This window comes from Triturus cristatus, chromosome 12 (assembly GCF_964204655.1).
Source record: "Triturus cristatus chromosome 12, aTriCri1.1, whole genome shotgun sequence".
Lineage (NCBI taxonomy): Eukaryota > Metazoa > Chordata > Amphibia > Caudata > Salamandridae > Triturus > Triturus cristatus.
Genome location: NC_140595.1, coordinates 265,466,179 through 265,487,255, shown reverse-complemented (window position 1 = coordinate 265,487,255; position 21,077 = coordinate 265,466,179).

The following is a 21,077-nucleotide window of genomic DNA, read 5'->3' as shown; positions in this document are numbered from 1 at the left end:
TTGTGAATATGGTTTTGCATCAAAAAGCACGGGTTGCTGCATGGAAACACCCATGTACCACCCACGTAATGCCCCCTTGGTGCAAAGTTACCCAAAGCAGTGCTTTGCGCTCCTTACAGGGCACTTTCCGGCGCAAAAGCAGTTTTGCGCTGAAAAGAAAATCAGAAAAAATAAAATTTGCGCTAGATTGTGTCACTATTGTGGAGCTAAAGCAGCGCGAAACATATGGAAACCTCCCCCTTGGTGTGCTCTTATATTCATACTGCTGCCCTCTAGTAACGCTACACAGTAACTGCAGCATAATAGTGGGAATGGGAAGAAGGCTGTCCAATGCAAATATTGTTCTCCCAAGCTACCTTTCTTCTGAGATGGTCGGCGTCTTGTGCCTTGATGCCACCTCACGCATATGGTCTTCAGTCAAATTCAAAAGCAGCCTACCTACCTTAGGCTAAGGAGTTTTCCACTCGAAGGCCGCACATGGGGACGTCACCCTCATTTAGCAGGGTCCCAAATTGCCTGCAGTCATCCTCTTTACAGAAGCTGGGCGTTCGTGGGCGTTTGTGGGCGTCCTTCAAAGGAAGGAAGGGGGTTTTTAAAGGCCCAGCCCAGCCCAGCCCAGCCCAGCCCAGCCCAGCCCAGCCCAGCGCTGTGCTTTGCTGTGTCCTGATGCAGCAGGCATGATGCAGACCTGCTGAAGCAAAGGCCTGACTCTAACATTTTCTGTCTCATGAAGAAAACAACCTTTCTACCTTCTTATTGCAACTAATAAAGGGAGTTTCACTTGCATCAAACTAAACCCATCATTTCATTAGCCACAGCTCATTCCTGACCTTTATTCCTAGCCAACCTCATAGGCACCAAACCTCTGATTTGAGAGATTGGCTCACACCAAAATGAAAAATAACCCCCATCCAACCTATTTTCCTATCCGTGTAGCACCTTCCTCGCATTCTTCTAATCAGTTAAAGCCCCAGAGGCCACATTTGCGCTCCACATTATACCAAATTTAAAGGACAAATAATGAATGCATTGATAAAGGATGATAAGGTATTGCCCCTATTGCTCCTGCTTGAGATAAAGGGGGATTGGTGGAAAGTCATGAGGGAAAAGATTTGTAATTTTGAGGCGCACGTGCCAAAAAGAGTGGCCACTTTTCTCCTCTGTTTTTACAAGTGAAATTCAAATTAGGAAATGAAAATAAAAGAAGAATTTGAAATTTTGCCAACTTATGACACTTTGACAGCGTTTGCGGGACTCGAACCCTTGTCCTGTGAGATCCTTTATAACCACAGGCACAAGACTTACCATTGAGCTATAGCTCCTGGTGGTCTGAAGTGTTGCAGTAGTAACTATAAACAACATATAGGCCCTGGTGTCATTGCCTGTGGCTTGTATTGCACATCAAAAGGATGACCATGCTATAGGGACGATTTGATACGCTTCTGACATGGAAACCGGTGTGGTCCAGTGGGTAAGTTCCTGACTTCCAGCCAGAGAATCAGGGTTCAAATCCCGGGTTCGGCACCAGATGACTGATGGTGGTCCAGCACAGGTAAATTGGAGGTGGGCCAAACAGGCCAATTGGTAAGTAAAATGTGTGTGTCTGTGTGTCCTGTAAGAGTGGAGTCATGCCTGGCAAAGTGGGTGGATGGAGGATAGAGTGAATAGGAGGAGTCTAGGCAGAGTGGGTGGAGCCAGAGAAGTCCAGCAGAGGTAAGTTGGAGGTGGGCCTAACAGGCGAATTGGTAAGCAAAACGTGTGGGGTTGGGTGTGTCGGGGTGTGCCTGTGTAGAGGGGGTGTGCCTGTGTGTGGGTGTGCCTGTGTGTGGGTTGTGGGTGTGTGGGGGTGTGGGGGTGTGTCTGTGTGTGGGGGGGGGGGGTGTGTGTGGGGGTGTGCCTGTGTGTGTGGGGTGTGCCTGTGTGTAGGGGGGGGTGTTTGGGGTCTGTGTGTGGTCTGTGTGTGTGGGTGTGTGTGTGTGGGTTGTGTGTGTGTGGGTGTGTGTGTGTGGGTTGTGTGTGTGTGGGTGTGTGTGTGTGGGTTGTGTGGGTGTGTGTGTGTGGGTTGTGTGTGTAGGGGGTGTGTGGGGGTGTGTCTGTGTGTGGGGGTGTGTGTGGGGTGTGCCTGGGTGTGTGGGGTGTGCCGGTGTGTGTAGGGGGTGTGTCTGTGTGTCCTGTAAGAGTGGAGTCATGCCTGGCAAAGTGGGAGGATAGAGTGAATATGAGGAGTCTAGGCAGAGTGGGTGGAGCCAGAGAGTCTGGAAAAGATGGATGTGGTCCCAGCGAGGAGGAAGGGGTCAAAGATGGAGGTGGGGGCCTGAACAGATTGGGGCCAAATGTGGGCACTCCTGTAGTGTTTCTCTAGCTGACAGATCAGGTGATTACATCCGATGGGACTTATGGTGAGGAAAACCAGCGTTTGATTTTTAATGCACCCTCTGTAACTTTTCCCTAGTATCTTTCTTTCCTTCCGGCAGATACCTGGAACAAGCGTCCCAAAGTTTTTCTTGGCTGCATACCCCCAGAGGTGTGCCTGACATTTATGGCCTAAGCACCCTCACAAAGAGTGCGCTACTGACATTCTGGGAAAACCTCACTAAAATGACATATTTATGCACCAAACGTGGTAATTCCTTATACCTGCAAAGCATCATATTGCACTTTTCAGCTTTGAGGAGGTGTGAGTGTTTTCATTTGAGGGAAATATTCATCTGTGCTTCCTCTCCCATCCGAGGACTATGGAGCTGCTGTTCCTCTCTCACATGTCCCTTCATAGAGACAGGTGTCACACACTCAACCACTCAGTAAACATGTATGCTTCGATACATTCACCTTGCTGTTTACCTTCCAAACATTCCCTCTTCACCACAAATACAGGGCAGCCATACCTCATTGCTCATTCACTCAGTCATCACAGTCCTACACTCTGTAGGTCCTGCAAGACCAACATGAACAAGAGGTATGTCAGCAAGCGGAAAAAAAGCCTTGGGGGAAGATTTTTTTAAATGTTACACAATGTAGCGCAGCACTCTGCGTGGCTGCGCTGCGTTACGTGACCGGGAATGAGCAGGAGAGCGCCATATTTTTAAAGATTTGGCTCTCTCTCCTTGTCTTTCCCTTGCGCCGGCGCTGATTTCAGCTGCCGTGCGCCATGCACATAGCTTAGCGCCGCAGCGCTAGGGTGTGTGCATGAGTGTAGCGTAGGTTTTGTACAGGAAGGGTACCTTTCCTGTACAAAATACTATGCTAGGTACGATGCAAAGCTTTTCCCACCTTGCATACATGCTGCACAGTGAAGCACGCATGGAAAGTGAGAAAAGCACATAGAAATGAATGCATTTCTCCTGTTTGCACCTCCTTTGAAGGGGCGTTAACTTTTGGCGCAAAACCATGTTTTCAAATCTTTGTGAATATGGTTTTGCATCAAAAAGCACGGGTTGCTGCATTGAAACACCCATGTACCACCCACGTAATGCCCCCTTGGTGCAAAGTTACCCAAAGCAGTGTTTTGCGCTCCTTACAGGGCACTTTCCGGCGCAAAAGCAGTTTTGCGCTGAAAAGAAAATCAGAAAAAATAAAATTTGCGCTAGATTGTGTCACTATTGTGGAGCTAAAGCAGCGCGAAACATATGGAAACCTCCCCCTTGGTGTGCTCTTATATTCATACTGCTGCCCTCTAGTAACGCTACACAGTAACTGCAGCATAATAGTGGGAATGGGAAGAAGGCTGTCCAATGCAAATATTGTTCTCCCAAGCTACCTTTCTTCTGAGATGGTCGGCGTCTTGTGCCTTGATGCCACCTCACGCATATGGTCTTCAGTCAAATTCAAAAGCAGCCTACCTACCTTAGGCTAAGGAGTTTTCCACTCGAAGGCCGCACATGGGGACGTCACCCTCATTTAGCAGGGTCCCAAATTGCCTGCAGTCATCCTCTTTACAGAAGCTGGGCGTTCGTGGGCGTTTGTGGGCGTCCTTCAAAGGAAGGAAGGGGGTTTTTAAAGGCCCAGCCCAGCCCAGCCCAGCCCAGCCCAGCCCAGCCCAGCGCTGTGCTGTGCTTTGCTGTGTCCTGATGCAGCAGGCATGATGCAGACCTGCTGAAGCAAAGGCCTGACTCTAACATTTTCTGTCTCATGAAGAAAACAACCTTTCTACCTTCTTATTGCAACTAATAAAGGGAGTTTCACTTGCATCAAACTAAACCCATCATTTCATTAGCCACAGCTCATTCCTGACCTTTATTCCTAGCCAACCTCATAGGCACCAAACCTCTGATTTGAGAGATTGGCTCACACCAAAATGAAAAATAACCCCCATCCAACCTATTTTCCTATCCGTGTAGCACCTTCCTCGCATTCTTCTAATCAGTTAAAGCCCCAGAGGCCACATTTGCGCTCCACATTATACCAAATTTAAAGGACAAATAATGAATGCATTGATAAAGGATGATAAGGTATTGCCCCTATTGCTCCTGCTTGAGATAAAGGGGGATTGGTGGAAAGTCATGAGGGAAAAGATTTGTAATTTTGAGGCGCACGTGCCAAAAAGAGTGGCCACTTTTCTCCTCTGTTTTTACAAGTGAAATTCAAATTAGGAAATGAAAATAAAAGAAGAATTTGAAATTTTGCCAACTTATGACACTTTGACAGCGTTTGCGGGACTCGAACCCTTGTCCTGTGAGATCCTTTATAACCACAGGCACAAGACTTACCATTGAGCTATAGCTCCTGGTGGTCTGAAGTGTTGCAGTAGTAACTATAAACAACATATAGGCCCTGGTGTCATTGCCTGTGGCTTGTATTGCACATCAAAAGGATGACCATGCTATAGGGACGATTTGATACGCTTCTGACATGGAAACCGGTGTGGTCCAGTGGGTAAGTTCCTGACTTCCAGCCAGAGAATCAGGGTTCAAATCCCGGGTTCGGCACCAGATGACTGATGGTGGTCCAGCACAGGTAAATTGGAGGTGGGCCAAACAGGCCAATTGGTAAGTAAAATGTGTGTGTCTGTGTGTCCTGTAAGAGTGGAGTCATGCCTGGCAAAGTGGGTGGATGGAGGATAGAGTGAATAGGAGGAGTCTAGGCAGAGTGGGTGGAGCCAGAGAAGTCCAGCAGAGGTAAGTTGGAGGTGGGCCTAACAGGCGAATTGGTAAGCAAAACGTGTGGGGTTGTGTGTGTGGGGTGTGTCTGTGTGTGTGGGGTGTGCCTGTGTAGAGGGGGTGTGCCTGTGTGTGGGTTGTGTGTGTGGGGTGTGTGGGGGTGTGGGGGTGTGTCTGTGTGTGGGGGGGGGGGGTGTGCCTGTGTGTGTGGGGTGTGCCTGTGTGTAGGGGGGGTGTTTGGGGTGTGTGGGGTCTGTGTGTGGTCTGTGTGTGTGTGGGTGTGTGTGTGTGTGGGGTCTGTATGTGGGGTGTGTGGGGTCTGTATGTGGGGTGTGTGTGGTCTGTGTGTGGGGTCTGTGTGTGGTCTGTGTGTGGGTTGTGGGTGTGTGGGTGTGGGTTGTGTGGGTGGGTGTGTGGGGGTGTGTCTGTGTGGTGGGGGTGTGTCTGTGGGGGGGGTGTGGGGGTGTGTCTGTGTGTGGGGGTGTGTGTGGGGTGTGCCTGGGTGTGTGGGGTGTGCCGGTGTGTGTAGGGGGTGTGTCTGTGTGTCCTGTAAGAGTGGAGTCATGCCTGGCAAAGTGGGAGGATAGAGTGAATATGAGGAGTCTAGGCAGAGTGGGTGGAGCCAGAGAGTCTGGAAAAGATGGATGTGGTCCCAGCGAGGAGGAAGGGGTCAAAGATGGAGGTGGGGGCCTGAACAGATTGGGGCCAAATGTGGGCACTCCTGTAGTGTTTCTCTAGCTGACAGATCAGGTGATTACATCCGATGGGACTTATGGTGAGGAAAACCAGCGTTTGATTTTTAATGCACCCTCTCTAACTTTTCCCTAGTATCTTTCTTTCCTTCCGGCAGATACCTGGAACAAGCGTCCCAAAGTTTTTCTTGGCTGCATACCCCCAGAGGTGTGCCTGACATTTATGGCCTAAGCACCCTCACAAAGAGTGCGCTACTGACATTCTGGGAAAACCTCACTAAAATGACATATTTATGCACCAAACGTGGTAATTCCTTATACCTGCAAAGCATCATATTGCACTTTTCAGCTTTGAGGAGGTGTGAGTGTTTTCATTTGAGGGAAATATTCATCTGTGCTTCCTCTCCCATCCGAGGACTATGGAGCTGCTGTTCCTCTCTCACATGTCCCTTCATAGAGACAGGTGTCACACACTCAACCACTCAGTAAACATGTATGCTTCGATACATTCACCTTGCTGTTTACCTTCCAAACATTCCCTCTTCACCACAAATACAGGGCAGCCATACCTCATTGCTCATTCACTCAGTCATCACAGTCCTACACTCTGTAGGTCCTGCAAGACCAACATGAACAAGAGGTATGTCAGCAAGCGGAAAAAAAGCCTTGGGGGAAGATTTTTTTAAATGTTACACAATGTAGCGCAGCACTCTGCGTGGCTGCGCTGCGTTACGTGACCGGGAATGAGCAGGAGAGCGCCATATTTTTAAAGATTTGGCTCTCTCTCCTTGTCTTTCCCTTGCGCCGGCGCTGATTTCAGCTGCCGTGCGCCATGCACATAGCTTAGCGCCGCAGCGCTAGGGTGTGTGCATGAGTGTAGCGTAGGTTTTGTACAGGAAGGGTACCTTTCCTGTACAAAATACTATGCTAGGTACGATGCAAAGCTTTTCCCACCTTGCATACATGCTGCACAGTGAAGCACGCATGGAAAGTGAGAAAAGCACATAGAAATGAATGCATTTCTCCTGTTTGCACCTCCTTTGAAGGGGCGTTAACTTTTGGCGCAAAACCATGTTTTCAAATCTTTGTGAATATGGTTTTGCATCAAAAAGCACGGGTTGCTGCATTGAAACACCCATGTACCACCCACGTAATGCCCCCTTGGTGCAAAGTTACCCAAAGCAGTGTTTTGCGCTCCTTACAGGGCACTTTCCGGCGCAAAAGCAGTTTTGCGCTGAAAAGAAAATCAGAAAAAATAAAATTTGCGCTAGATTGTGTCACTATTGTGGAGCTAAAGCAGCGCGAAACATATGGAAACCTCCCCCTTGGTGTGCTCTTATATTCATACTGCTGCCCTCTAGTAACGCTACACAGTAACTGCAGCATAATAGTGGGAATGGGAAGAAGGCTGTCCAATGCAAATATTGTTCTCCCAAGCTACCTTTCTTCTGAGATGGTCGGCGTCTTGTGCCTTGATGCCACCTCACGCATATGGTCTTCAGTCAAATTCAAAAGCAGCCTACCTACCTTAGGCTAAGGAGTTTTCCACTCGAAGGCCGCACATGGGGACGTCACCCTCATTTAGCAGGGTCCCAAATTGCCTGCAGTCATCCTCTTTACAGAAGCTGGGCGTTCGTGGGCGTTTGTGGGCGTCCTTCAAAGGAAGGAAGGGGGTTTTTAAAGGCCCAGCCCAGCCCAGCCCAGCCCAGCCCAGCCCAGCCCAGCCCAGCGCTGTGCTGTGCTTTGCTGTGTCCTGATGCAGCAGGCATGATGCAGACCTGCTGAAGCAAAGGCCTGACTCTAACATTTTCTGTCTCATGAAGAAAACAACCTTTCTACCTTCTTATTGCAACTAATAAAGGGAGTTTCACTTGCATCAAACTAAACCCATCATTTCATTAGCCACAGCTCATTCCTGACCTTTATTCCTAGCCAACCTCATAGGCACCAAACCTCTGATTTGAGAGATTGGCTCACACCAAAATGAAAAATAACCCCCATCCAACCTATTTTCCTATCCGTGTAGCACCTTCCTCGCATTCTTCTAATCAGTTAAAGCCCCAGAGGCCACATTTGCGCTCCACATTATACCAAATTTAAAGGACAAATAATGAATGCATTGATAAAGGATGATAAGGTATTGCCCCTATTGCTCCTGCTTGAGATAAAGGGGGATTGGTGGAAAGTCATGAGGGAAAAGATTTGTAATTTTGAGGCGCACGTGCCAAAAAGAGTGGCCACTTTTCTCCTCTGTTTTTACAAGTGAAATTCAAATTAGGAAATGAAAATAAAAGAAGAATTTGAAATTTTGCCAACTTATGACACTTTGACAGCGTTTGCGGGACTCGAACCCTTGTCCTGTGAGATCCTTTATAACCACAGGCACAAGACTTACCATTGAGCTATAGCTCCTGGTGGTCTGAAGTGTTGCAGTAGTAACTATAAACAACATATAGGCCCTGGTGTCATTGCCTGTGGCTTGTATTGCACATCAAAAGGATGACCATGCTATAGGGACGATTTGATACGCTTCTGACATGGAAACCGGTGTGGTCCAGTGGGTAAGTTCCTGACTTCCAGCCAGAGAATCAGCGTTCAAATCCCGGGTTCGGCACCAGATGACTGATGGTGGTCCAGCACAGGTAAATTGGAGGTGGGCCAAACAGGCCAATTGGTAAGTAAAATGTGTGTGTCTGTGTGTCCTGTAAGAGTGGAGTCATGCCTGGCAAAGTGGGTGGATGGAGGATAGAGTGAATAGGAGGAGTCTAGGCAGAGTGGGTGGAGCCAGAGAAGTCCAGCAGAGGTAAGTTGGAGGTGGGCCTAACAGGCGAATTGGTAAGCAAAACGTGTGGGGTTGTGTGTGTGGGGTGTGTCTGTGTGTGTGGGGTGTGCCTGTGTAGAGGGGGTGTGCCTGTGTGTGGGTTGTGTGTGTGGGGTGTGTGGGGGTGTGTCTGTGTGTGGGGGGGGGGGGGGTGTGCCTGTGTGTGTGGGGTGTGCCTGTGTGTAGGGGGGGTGTTTGGGGTGTGTGGGGTCTGTGTGTGGTCTGTCTGTGTGTGTGTGGGTGTGTGTGTGTGTGTGTGTGTGTGGGGTCTGTATGTGGGGTGTGTGGGGTCTGTGTGTGGTCTGTGTGTGGGGTCTGTGTGTGGTCTGTGTGTGGGTTGTGGGTGTGTGGGTGTGTGTGTGTGGGTTGTGTGGGTGGGTGTGTGGGGGTGTGTCTGTGTGGTGGGGGTGTGTCTGTGGGGGGGGTGTGGGGGTGTGTCTGTGTGTGGGGGTGTGTGTGGGGTGTGCCTGGGTGTGTGGGGTGTGCCGGTGTGTGTAGGGGGTGTGTCTGTGTGTCCTGTAAGAGTGGAGTCATGCCTGGCAAAGTGGGAGGATAGAGTGAATATGAGGAGTCTAGGCAGAGTGGGTGGAGCCAGAGAGTCTGGAAAAGATGGATGTGGTCCCAGCGAGGAGGAAGGGGTCAAAGATGGAGGTGGGGGCCTGAACAGATTGGGGCCAAATGTGGGCACTCCTGTAGTGTTTCTCTAGCTGACAGATCAGGTGATTACATCCGATGGGACTTATGGTGAGGAAAACCAGCGTTTGATTTTTAATGCACCCTCTGTAACTTTTCCCTAGTATCTTTCTTTCCTTCCGGCAGATACCTGGAACAAGCGTCCCAAAGTTTTTCTTGGCTGCATACCCCCAGAGGTGTGCCTGACATTTATGGCCTAAGCACCCTCACAAAGAGTGCGCTACTGACATTCTGGGAAAACCTCACTAAAATGACATATTTATGCACCAAACGTGGTAATTCCTTATACCTGCAAAGCATCATATTGCACTTTTCAGCTTTGAGGAGGTGTGAGTGTTTTCATTTGAGGGAAATATTCATCTGTGCTTCCTCTCCCATCCGAGGACTATGGAGCTGCTGTTCCTCTCTCACATGTCCCTTCATAGAGACAGGTGTCACACACTCAACCACTCAGTAAACATGTATGCTTCGATACATTCACCTTGCTGTTTACCTTCCAAACATTCCCTCTTCACCACAAATACAGGGCAGCCATACCTCATTGCTCATTCACTCAGTCATCACAGTCCTACACTCTGTAGGTCCTGCAAGACCAACATGAACAAGAGGTATGTCAGCAAGCGGAAAAAAAGCCTTGGGGGAAGATTTTTTTAAATGTTACACAATGTAGCGCAGCACTCTGCGTGGCTGCGCTGCGTTACGTGACCGGGAATGAGCAGGAGAGCGCCATATTTTTAAAGATTTGGCTCTCTCTCCTTGTCTTTCCCTTGCGCCGGCGCTGATTTCAGCTGCCGTGCGCCATGCACATAGCTTAGCGCCGCAGCGCTAGGGTGTGTGCATGAGTGTAGCGTAGGTTTTGTACAGGAAGGGTACCTTTCCTGTACAAATTACTATGCTAGGCACGATGCAAAGCTTTTCCCACCTTGCATACATGCTGCACAGTGAAGCACGCATGGAAAGTGAGAAAAGCACATAGAAATGAATGCATTTCTCCTGTTTGCACCTCCTTTGAAGGGGCGTTAACTTTTGGCGCAAAACCATGTTTTCAAATCTTTGTGAATATGGTTTTGCATCAAAAAGCACGGGTTGCTGCATGGAAACACCCATGTACCACCCACGTAATGCCCCCTTGGTGCAAAGTTACCCAAAGCAGTGCTTTGCGCTCCTTACAGGGCACTTTCCGGCGCAAAAGCAGTTTTGCGCTGAAAAGAAAATCAGAAAAAATAAAATTTGCGCTAGATTGTGTCACTATTGTGGAGCTAAAGCAGCGCGAAACATATGGAAACCTCCCCCTTGGTGTGCTCTTATATTCATACTGCTGCCCTCTAGTAACGCTACACAGTAACTGCAGCATAATAGTGGGAATGGGAAGAAGGCTGTCCAATGCAAATATTGTTCTCCCAAGCTACCTTTCTTCTGAGATGGTCGGCGTCTTGTGCCTTGATGCCACCTCACGCATATGGTCTTCAGTCAAATTCAAAAGCAGCCTACCTACCTTAGGCTAAGGAGTTTTCCACTCGAAGGCCGCACATGGGGACGTCACCCTCATTTAGCAGGGTCCCAAATTGCCTGCAGTCATCCTCTTTACAGAAGCTGGGCGTTCGTGGGCGTTTGTGGGCGTCCTTCAAAGGAAGGAAGGGGGTTTTTAAAGGCCCAGCCCAGCCCAGCCCAGCCCAGCCCAGCCCAGCCCAGCCCAGCGCTGTGCTTTGCTGTGTCCTGATGCAGCAGGCATGATGCAGACCTGCTGAAGCAAAGGCCTGACTCTAACATTTTCTGTCTCATGAAGAAAACAACCTTTCTACCTTCTTATTGCAACTAATAAAGGGAGTTTCACTTGCATCAAACTAAACCCATCATTTCATTAGCCACAGCTCATTCCTGACCTTTATTCCTAGCCAACCTCATAGGCACCAAACCTCTGATTTGAGAGATTGGCTCACACCAAAATGAAAAATAACCCCCATCCAACCTATTTTCCTATCCGTGTAGCACCTTCCTCGCATTCTTCTAATCAGTTAAAGCCCCAGAGGCCACATTTGCGCTCCACATTATACCAAATTTAAAGGACAAATAATGAATGCATTGATAAAGGATGATAAGGTATTGCCCCTATTGCTCCTGCTTGAGATAAAGGGGGATTGGTGGAAAGTCATGAGGGAAAAGATTTGTAATTTTGAGGCGCACGTGCCAAAAAGAGTGGCCACTTTTCTCCTCTGTTTTTACAAGTGAAATTCAAATTAGGAAATGAAAATAAAAGAAGAATTTGAAATTTTGCCAACTTATGACACTTTGACAGCGTTTGCGGGACTCGAACCCTTGTCCTGTGAGATCCTTTATAACCACAGGCACAAGACTTACCATTGAGCTATAGCTCCTGGTGGTCTGAAGTGTTGCAGTAGTAACTATAAACAACATATAGGCCCTGGTGTCATTGCCTGTGGCTTGTATTGCACATCAAAAGGATGACCATGCTATAGGGACGATTTGATACGCTTCTGACATGGAAACCGGTGTGGTCCAGTGGGTAAGTTCCTGACTTCCAGCCAGAGAATCAGGGTTCAAATCCCGGGTTCGGCACCAGATGACTGATGGTGGTCCAGCACAGGTAAATTGGAGGTGGGCCAAACAGGCCAATTGGTAAGTAAAATGTGTGTGTCTGTGTGTCCTGTAAGAGTGGAGTCATGCCTGGCAAAGTGGGTGGATGGAGGATAGAGTGAATAGGAGGAGTCTAGGCAGAGTGGGTGGAGCCAGAGAAGTCCAGCAGAGGTAAGTTGGAGGTGGGCCTAACAGGCGAATTGGTAAGCAAAACGTGTGGGGTTGGGTGTGTCGGGGTGTGCCTGTGTAGAGGGGGTGTGCCTGTGTGTGGGTGTGCCTGTGTGTGGGTTGTGGGTGTGTGGGGGTGTGGGGGTGTGTCTGTGTGTGGGGGGGGGGGGTGTGTGTGGGGGTGTGCCTGTGTGTGTGGGGTGTGCCTGTGTGTAGGGGGGGGTGTTTGGGGTCTGTGTGTGGTCTGTGTGTGTGGTCTGTGTGTGTGGGTGTGTGTGTGTGGGTTGTGTGGGTGTGTGTGTGTGGGTTGTGTGGGTGTGTGTGTGTGGGTTGTGTGTGTAGGGGGTGTGTGGGGGTGTGTCTGTGTGTGGGGGTGTGTGTGGGGTGTGCCTGGGTGTGTGGGGTGTGCCGGTGTGTGTAGGGGGTGTGTCTGTGTGTCCTGTAAGAGTGGAGTCATGCCTGGCAAAGTGGGAGGATAGAGTGAATATGAGGAGTCTAGGCAGAGTGGGTGGAGCCAGAGAGTCTGGAAAAGATGGATGTGGTCCCAGCGAGGAGGAAGGGGTCAAAGATGGAGGTGGGGGCCTGAACAGATTGGGGCCAAATGTGGGCACTCCTGTAGTGTTTCTCTAGCTGACAGATCAGGTGATTACATCCGATGGGACTTATGGTGAGGAAAACCAGCGTTTGATTTTTAATGCACCCTCTGTAACTTTTCCCTAGTATCTTTCTTTCCTTCCGGCAGATACCTGGAACAAGCGTCCCAAAGTTTTTCTTGGCTGCATACCCCCAGAGGTGTGCCTGACATTTATGGCCTAAGCACCCTCACAAAGAGTGCGCTACTGACATTCTGGGAAAACCTCACTAAAATGACATATTTATGCACCAAACGTGGTAATTCCTTATACCTGCAAAGCATCATATTGCACTTTTCAGCTTTGAGGAGGTGTGAGTGTTTTCATTTGAGGGAAATATTCATCTGTGCTTCCTCTCCCATCCGAGGACTATGGAGCTGCTGTTCCTCTCTCACATGTCCCTTCATAGAGACAGGTGTCACACACTCAACCACTCAGTAAACATGTATGCTTCGATACATTCACCTTGCTGTTTACCTTCCAAACATTCCCTCTTCACCACAAATACAGGGCAGCCATACCTCATTGCTCATTCACTCAGTCATCACAGTCCTACACTCTGTAGGTCCTGCAAGACCAACATGAACAAGAGGTATGTCAGCAAGCGGAAAAAAAGCCTTGGGGGAAGATTTTTTTAAATGTTACACAATGTAGCGCAGCACTCTGCGTGGCTGCGCTGCGTTACGTGACCGGGAATGAGCAGGAGAGCGCCATATTTTTAAAGATTTGGCTCTCTCTCCTTGTCTTTCCCTTGCGCCGGCGCTGATTTCAGCTGCCGTGCGCCATGCACATAGCTTAGCGCCGCAGCGCTAGGGTGTGTGCATGAGTGTAGCGTAGGTTTTGTACAGGAAGGGTACCTTTCCTGTACAAAATACTATGCTAGGTACGATGCAAAGCTTTTCCCACCTTGCATACATGCTGCACAGTGAAGCACGCATGGAAAGTGAGAAAAGCACATAGAAATGAATGCATTTCTCCTGTTTGCACCTCCTTTGAAGGGGCGTTAACTTTTGGCGCAAAACCATGTTTTCAAATCTTTGTGAATATGGTTTTGCATCAAAAAGCACGGGTTGCTGCATTGAAACACCCATGTACCACCCACGTAATGCCCCCTTGGTGCAAAGTTACCCAAAGCAGTGTTTTGCGCTCCTTACAGGGCACTTTCCGGCGCAAAAGCAGTTTTGCGCTGAAAAGAAAATCAGAAAAAATAAAATTTGCGCTAGATTGTGTCACTATTGTGGAGCTAAAGCAGCGCGAAACATATGGAAACCTCCCCCTTGGTGTGCTCTTATATTCATACTGCTGCCCTCTAGTAACGCTACACAGTAACTGCAGCATAATAGTGGGAATGGGAAGAAGGCTGTCCAATGCAAATATTGTTCTCCCAAGCTACCTTTCTTCTGAGATGGTCGGCGTCTTGTGCCTTGATGCCACCTCACGCATATGGTCTTCAGTCAAATTCAAAAGCAGCCTACCTACCTTAGGCTAAGGAGTTTTCCACTCGAAGGCCGCACATGGGGACGTCACCCTCATTTAGCAGGGTCCCAAATTGCCTGCAGTCATCCTCTTTACAGAAGCTGGGCGTTCGTGGGCGTTTGTGGGCGTCCTTCAAAGGAAGGAAGGGGGTTTTTAAAGGCCCAGCCCAGCCCAGCCCAGCCCAGCCCAGCCCAGCCCAGCGCTGTGCTGTGCTTTGCTGTGTCCTGATGCAGCAGGCATGATGCAGACCTGCTGAAGCAAAGGCCTGACTCTAACATTTTCTGTCTCATGAAGAAAACAACCTTTCTACCTTCTTATTGCAACTAATAAAGGGAGTTTCACTTGCATCAAACTAAACCCATCATTTCATTAGCCACAGCTCATTCCTGACCTTTATTCCTAGCCAACCTCATAGGCACCAAACCTCTGATTTGAGAGATTGGCTCACACCAAAATGAAAAATAACCCCCATCCAACCTATTTTCCTATCCGTGTAGCACCTTCCTCGCATTCTTCTAATCAGTTAAAGCCCCAGAGGCCACATTTGCGCTCCACATTATACCAAATTTAAAGGACAAATAATGAATGCATTGATAAAGGATGATAAGGTATTGCCCCTATTGCTCCTGCTTGAGATAAAGGGGGATTGGTGGAAAGTCATGAGGGAAAAGATTTGTAATTTTGAGGCGCACGTGCCAAAAAGAGTGGCCACTTTTCTCCTCTGTTTTTACAAGTGAAATTCAAATTAGGAAATGAAAATAAAAGAAGAATTTGAAATTTTGCCAACTTATGACACTTTGACAGCGTTTGCGGGACTCGAACCCTTGTCCTGTGAGATCCTTTATAACCACAGGCACAAGACTTACCATTGAGCTATAGCTCCTGGTGGTCTGAAGTGTTGCAGTAGTAACTATAAACAACATATAGGCCCTGGTGTCATTGCCTGTGGCTTGTATTGCACATCAAAAGGATGACCATGCTATAGGGACGATTTGATACGCTTCTGACATGGAAACCGGTGTGGTCCAGTGGGTAAGTTCCTGACTTCCAGCCAGAGAATCAGGGTTCAAATCCCGGGTTCGGCACCAGATGACTGATGGTGGTCCAGCACAGGTAAATTGGAGGTGGGCCAAACAGGCCAATTGGTAAGTAAAATGTGTGTGTCTGTGTGTCCTGTAAGAGTGGAGTCATGCCTGGCAAAGTGGGTGGATGGAGGATAGAGTGAATAGGAGGAGTCTAGGCAGAGTGGGTGGAGCCAGAGAAGTCCAGCAGAGGTAAGTTGGAGGTGGGCCTAACAGGCGAATTGGTAAGCAAAACGTGTGGGGTTGTGTGTGTGGGGTGTGTCTGTGTGTGTGGGGTGTGCCTGTGTAGAGGGGGTGTGCCTGTGTGTGGGTTGTGTGTGTGGGGTGTGTGGGGGTGTGGGGGTGTGTCTGTGTGTGGGGGGGGGGGGTGTGCCTGTGTGTGTGGGGTGTGCCTGTGTGTAGGGGGGGTGTTTGGGGTGTGTGGGGTCTGTGTGTGGTCTGTGTGTGTGTGGGTGTGTGTGTGTGTGTGTGTGTGTGGGGTCTGTATGTGGGGTGTGTGTGGTCTGTGTGTGGGGTCTGTGTGTGGTCTGTGTGTGGGTTGTGGGTGTGTGGGTGTGGGTTGTGTGGGTGGGTGTGTGGGGGTGTGTCTGTGTGGTGGGGGTGTGTCTGTGGGGGGGGTGTGGGGGTGTGTCTGTGTGTGGGGGTGTGTGTGGGGTGTGCCTGGGTGTGTGGGGTGTGCCGGTGTGTGTAGGGGGTGTGTCTGTGTGTCCTGTAAGAGTGGAGTCATGCCTGGCAAAGTGGGAGGATAGAGTGAATATGAGGAGTCTAGGCAGAGTGGGTGGAGCCAGAGAGTCTGGAAAAGATGGATGTGGTCCCAGCGAGGAGGAAGGGGTCAAAGATGGAGGTGGGGGCCTGAACAGATTGGGGCCAAATGTGGGCACTCCTGTAGTGTTTCTCTAGCTGACAGATCAGGTGATTACATCCGATGGGACTTATGGTGAGGAAAACCAGCGTTTGATTTTTAATGCACCCTCTCTAACTTTTCCCTAGTATCTTTCTTTCCTTCCGGCAGATACCTGGAACAAGCGTCCCAAAGTTTTTCTTGGCTGCATACCCCCAGAGGTGTGCCTGACATTTATGGCCTAAGCACCCTCACAAAGAGTGCGCTACTGACATTCTGGGAAAACCTCACTAAAATGACATATTTATGCACCAAACGTGGTAATTCCTTATACCTGCAAAGCATCATATTGCACTTTTCAGCTTTGAGGAGGTGTGAGTGTTTTCATTTGAGGGAAATATTCATCTGTGCTTCCTCTCCCATCCGAGGACTATGGAGCTGCTGTTCCTCTCTCACATGTCCCTTCATAGAGACAGGTGTCACACACTCAACCACTCAGTAAACATGTATGCTTCGATACATTCACCTTGCTGTTTACCTTCCAAACATTCCCTCTTCACCACAAATACAGGGCAGCCATACCTCATTGCTCATTCACTCAGTCATCACAGTCCTACACTCTGTAGGTCCTGCAAGACCAACATGAACAAGAGGTATGTCAGCAAGCGGAAAAAAAGCCTTGGGGGAAGATTTTTTTAAATGTTACACAATGTAGCGCAGCACTCTGCGTGGCTGCGCTGCGTTACGTGACCGGGAATGAGCAGGAGAGCGCCATATTTTTAAAGATTTGGCTCTCTCTCCTTGTCTTTCCCTTGCGCCGGCGCTGATTTCAGCTGCCGTGCGCCATGCACATAGCTTAGCGCCGCAGCGCTAGGGTGTGTGCATGAGTGTAGCGTAGGTTTTGTACAGGAAGGGTACCTTTCCTGTACAAAATACTATGCTAGGTACGATGCAAAGCTTTTCCCACCTTGCATACATGCTGCACAGTGAAGCACGCATGGAAAGTGAGAAAAGCACATAGAAATGAATGCATTTCTCCTGTTTGCACCTCCTTTGAAGGGGCGTTAACTTTTGGCGCAAAACCATGTTTTCAAATCTTTGTGAATATGGTTTTGCATCAAAAAGCACGGGTTGCTGCATTGAAACACCCATGTACCACCCACGTAATGCCCCCTTGGTGCAAAGTTACCCAAAGCAGTGTTTTGCGCTCCTTACAGGGCACTTTCCGGCGCAAAAGCAGTTTTGCGCTGAAAAGAAAATCAGAAAAAATAAAATTTGCGCTAGATTGTGTCACTATTGTGGAGCTAAAGCAGCGCGAAACATATGGAAACCTCCCCCTTGGTGTGCTCTTATATTCATACTGCTGCCCTCTAGTAACGCTACACAGTAACTGCAGCATAATAGTGGGAATGGGAAGAAGGCTGTCCAATGCAAATATTGTTCTCCCAAGCTACCTTTCTTCTGAGATGGTCGGCGTCTTGTGCCTTGATGCCACCTCACGCATATGGTCTTCAGTCAAATTCAAAAGCAGCCTACCTACCTTAGGCTAAGGAGTTTTCCACTCGAAGGCCGCACATGGGGACGTCACCCTCATTTAGCAGGGTCCCAAATTGCCTGCAGTCATCCTCTTTACAGAAGCTGGGCGTTCGTGGGCGTTTGTGGGCGTCCTTCAAAGGAAGGAAGGGGGTTTTTAAAGGCCCAGCCCAGCCCAGCCCAGCCCAGCCCAGCCCAGCCCAGCCCAGCGCTGTGCTGTGCTTTGCTGTGTCCTGATGCAGCAGGCATGATGCAGACCTGCTGAAGCAAAGGCCTGACTCTAACATTTTCTGTCTCATGAAGAAAACAACCTTTCTACCTTCTTATTGCAACTAATAAAGGGAGTTTCACTTGCATCAAACTAAACCCATCATTTCATTAGCCACAGCTCATTCCTGACCTTTATTCCTAGCCAACCTCATAGGCACCAAACCTCTGATTTGAGAGATTGGCTCACACCAAAATGAAAAATAACCCCCATCCAACCTATTTTCCTATCCGTGTAGCACCTTCCTCGCATTCTTCTAATCAGTTAAAGCCCCAGAGGCCACATTTGCGCTCCACATTATACCAAATTTAAAGGACAAATAATGAATGCATTGATAAAGGATGATAAGGTATTGCCCCTATTGCTCCTGCTTGAGATAAAGGGGGATTGGTGGAAAGTCATGAGGGAAAAGATTTGTAATTTTGAGGCGCACGTGCCAAAAAGAGTGGCCACTTTTCTCCTCTGTTTTTACAAGTGAAATTCAAATTAGGAAATGAAAATAAAAGAAGAATTTGAAATTTTGCCAACTTATGACACTTTGACAGCGTTTGCGGGACTCGAACCCTTGTCCTGTGAGATCCTTTATAACCACAGGCACAAGACTTACCATTGAGCTATAGCTCCTGGTGGTCTGAAGTGTTGCAGTAGTAACTATAAACAACATATAGGCCCTGGTGTCATTGCCTGTGGCTTGTATTGCACATCAAAAGGATGACCATGCTATAGGGACGATTTGATACGCTTCTGACATGGAAACCGGTGTGGTCCAGTGGGTAAGTTCCTGACTTCCAGCCAGAGAATCAGCGTTCAAATCCCGGGTTCGGCACCAGATGACTGATGGTGGTCCAGCACAGGTAAATTGGAGGTGGGCCAAACAGGCCAATTGGTAAGTAAAATGTGTGTGTCTGTGTGTCCTGTAAGAGTGGAGTCATGCCTGGCAAAGTGGGTGGATGGAGGATAGAGTGAATAGGAGGAGTCTAGGCAGAGTGGGTGGAGCCAGAGAAGTCCAGCAGAGGTAAGTTGGAGGTGGGCCTAACAGGCGAATTGGTAAGCAAAACGTGTGGGGTTGTGTGTGTGGGGTGTGTCTGTGTGTGTGGGGTGTGCCTGTGTAGAGGGGGTGTGCCTGTGTGTGGGTTGTGTGTGTGGGGTGTGTGGGGGTGTGTCTGTGTGTGGGGGGGGGGGGGGTGTGCCTGTGTGTGTGGGGTGTGCCTGTGTGTAGGGGGGGTGTTTGGGGTGTGTGGGGTCTGTGTGTGGTCTGTGTGTGTGTGGGTGTGTGTGTGTGTGTGTGTGTGTGGGGTCTGTATGTGGGGTGTGTGGGGTCTGTGTGTGGTCTGTGTGTGGGGTCTGTGTGTGGTCTGTGTGTGGGTTGTGGGTGTGTGGGTGTGTGTGTGTGGGTTGTGTGGGTGGGTGTGTGGGGGTGTGTCTGTGTGGTGGGGGTGTGTCTGTGGGGGGGGTGTGGGGGTGTGTCTGTGTGTGGGGGTGTGTGTGGGGTGTGCCTGGGTGTGTGGGGTGTGCCGGTGTGTGTAGGGGGTGTGTCTGTGTGTCCTGTAAGAGTGGAGTCATGCCTGGCAAAGTGGGAGGATAGAGTGAATATGAGGAGTCTAGGCAGAGTGGGTGGAGCCAGAGAGTCTGGAAAAGATGGATGTGGTCCCAGCGAGGAGGAAGGGGTCAAAGATGGAGGTGGGGGCCTGAACAGATTGGGGCCAAATGTGGGCACTCCTGTAGTGTTTCTCTAGCTGACAGATCAGGTGATTACATCCGATGGGACTTATGGTGAGGAAAACCAGCGTTTGATTTTTAATGCACCCTCTCTAACTTTTCCCTAGTATCTTTCTTTCCTTCCGGCAGATACCTGGAACAAGCGTCCCAAAGTTTTTCTTGGCTGCATACCCCCAGAGGTGTGCCTGACATTTATGGCCTAAGCACCCTCACAAAGAGTGCGCTACTGACATTCTGGGAAAACCTCACTAAAATGACATATTTATGCACCAAACGTGGTAATTCCTTATACCTGCAAAGCATCATATTGCACTTTTCAGCTTTGAGGAGGTGTGAGTGTTTTCATTTGAGGGAAATATTCATCTGTGCTTCCTCTCCCATCCGAGGACTATGGAGCTGCTGTTCCTCTCTCACATGTCCCTTCATAGAGACAGGTGTCACACACTCAACCACTCAGTAAACATGTATGCTTCGATACATTCACCTTGCTGTTTACCTTCCAAACATTCCCTCTTCACCACAAATACAGGGCAGCCATACCTCATTGCTCATTCACTCAGTCATCACAGTCCTACACTCTGTAGGTCCTGCAAGACCAACATGAACAAGAGGTATGTCAGCAAGCGGAAAAAAAGCCTTGGGGGAAGATTTTTTTAAATGTTACACAATGTAGCGCAGCACTCTGCGTGGCTGCGCTGCGTTACGTGACCGGGAATGAGCAGGAGAGCGCCATATTTTTAAAGATTTGGCTCTCTCTCCTTGTCTTTCCCTTGCGCCGGCGCTGATTTCAGCTGCCGTGCGCCATGCACATAGCTTAGCGCCGCAGCGCTAGGGTGTGTGCATGAGTGTAGCGTAGGTTTTGTACAGGAAGGGTACCTTTCCTGTACAAAATACTATGCTAGGCAAGATGCAAAGCTTTTCCCACCTTGCATACATGCTGCACAGTGAAGCACGCATGGAAAGTGAGAAAAGCACATAGAAATGAATGCATTTCTCCTGTTTGCACCTCCTTTGAAGGGGCGTTAACTTTTGGCGCAAAACCATGTTTTCAAATCTTTGTGAATATGGTTTTGCATCAAAAAGCACGGGTTGCTGCATTGAAACACCCATGTACCACCCACGTAATGCCCCCTTGGTGCAAAGTTACCCAAAGCAGTGTTTTGCGCTCCTTACAGGGCACTTTCCGGCGCAAAAGCAGTTTTGCGCTGAAAAGAAAATCAGAAAAAATAAAATTTGCGCTAGATTGTGTCACTATTGTGGAGCTAAAGCAGCGCGAAACATATGGAAACCTCCCCCTTGGTGTGCTCTTATATTCATACTGCTGCCCTCTAGTAACGCTACACAGTAACTGCAGCATAATAGTGGGAATGGGAAGAAGGCTGTCCAATGCAAATATTGTTCTCCCAAGCTACCTTTCTTCTGAGATGGTCGGCGTCTTGTGCCTTGATGCCACCTCACGCA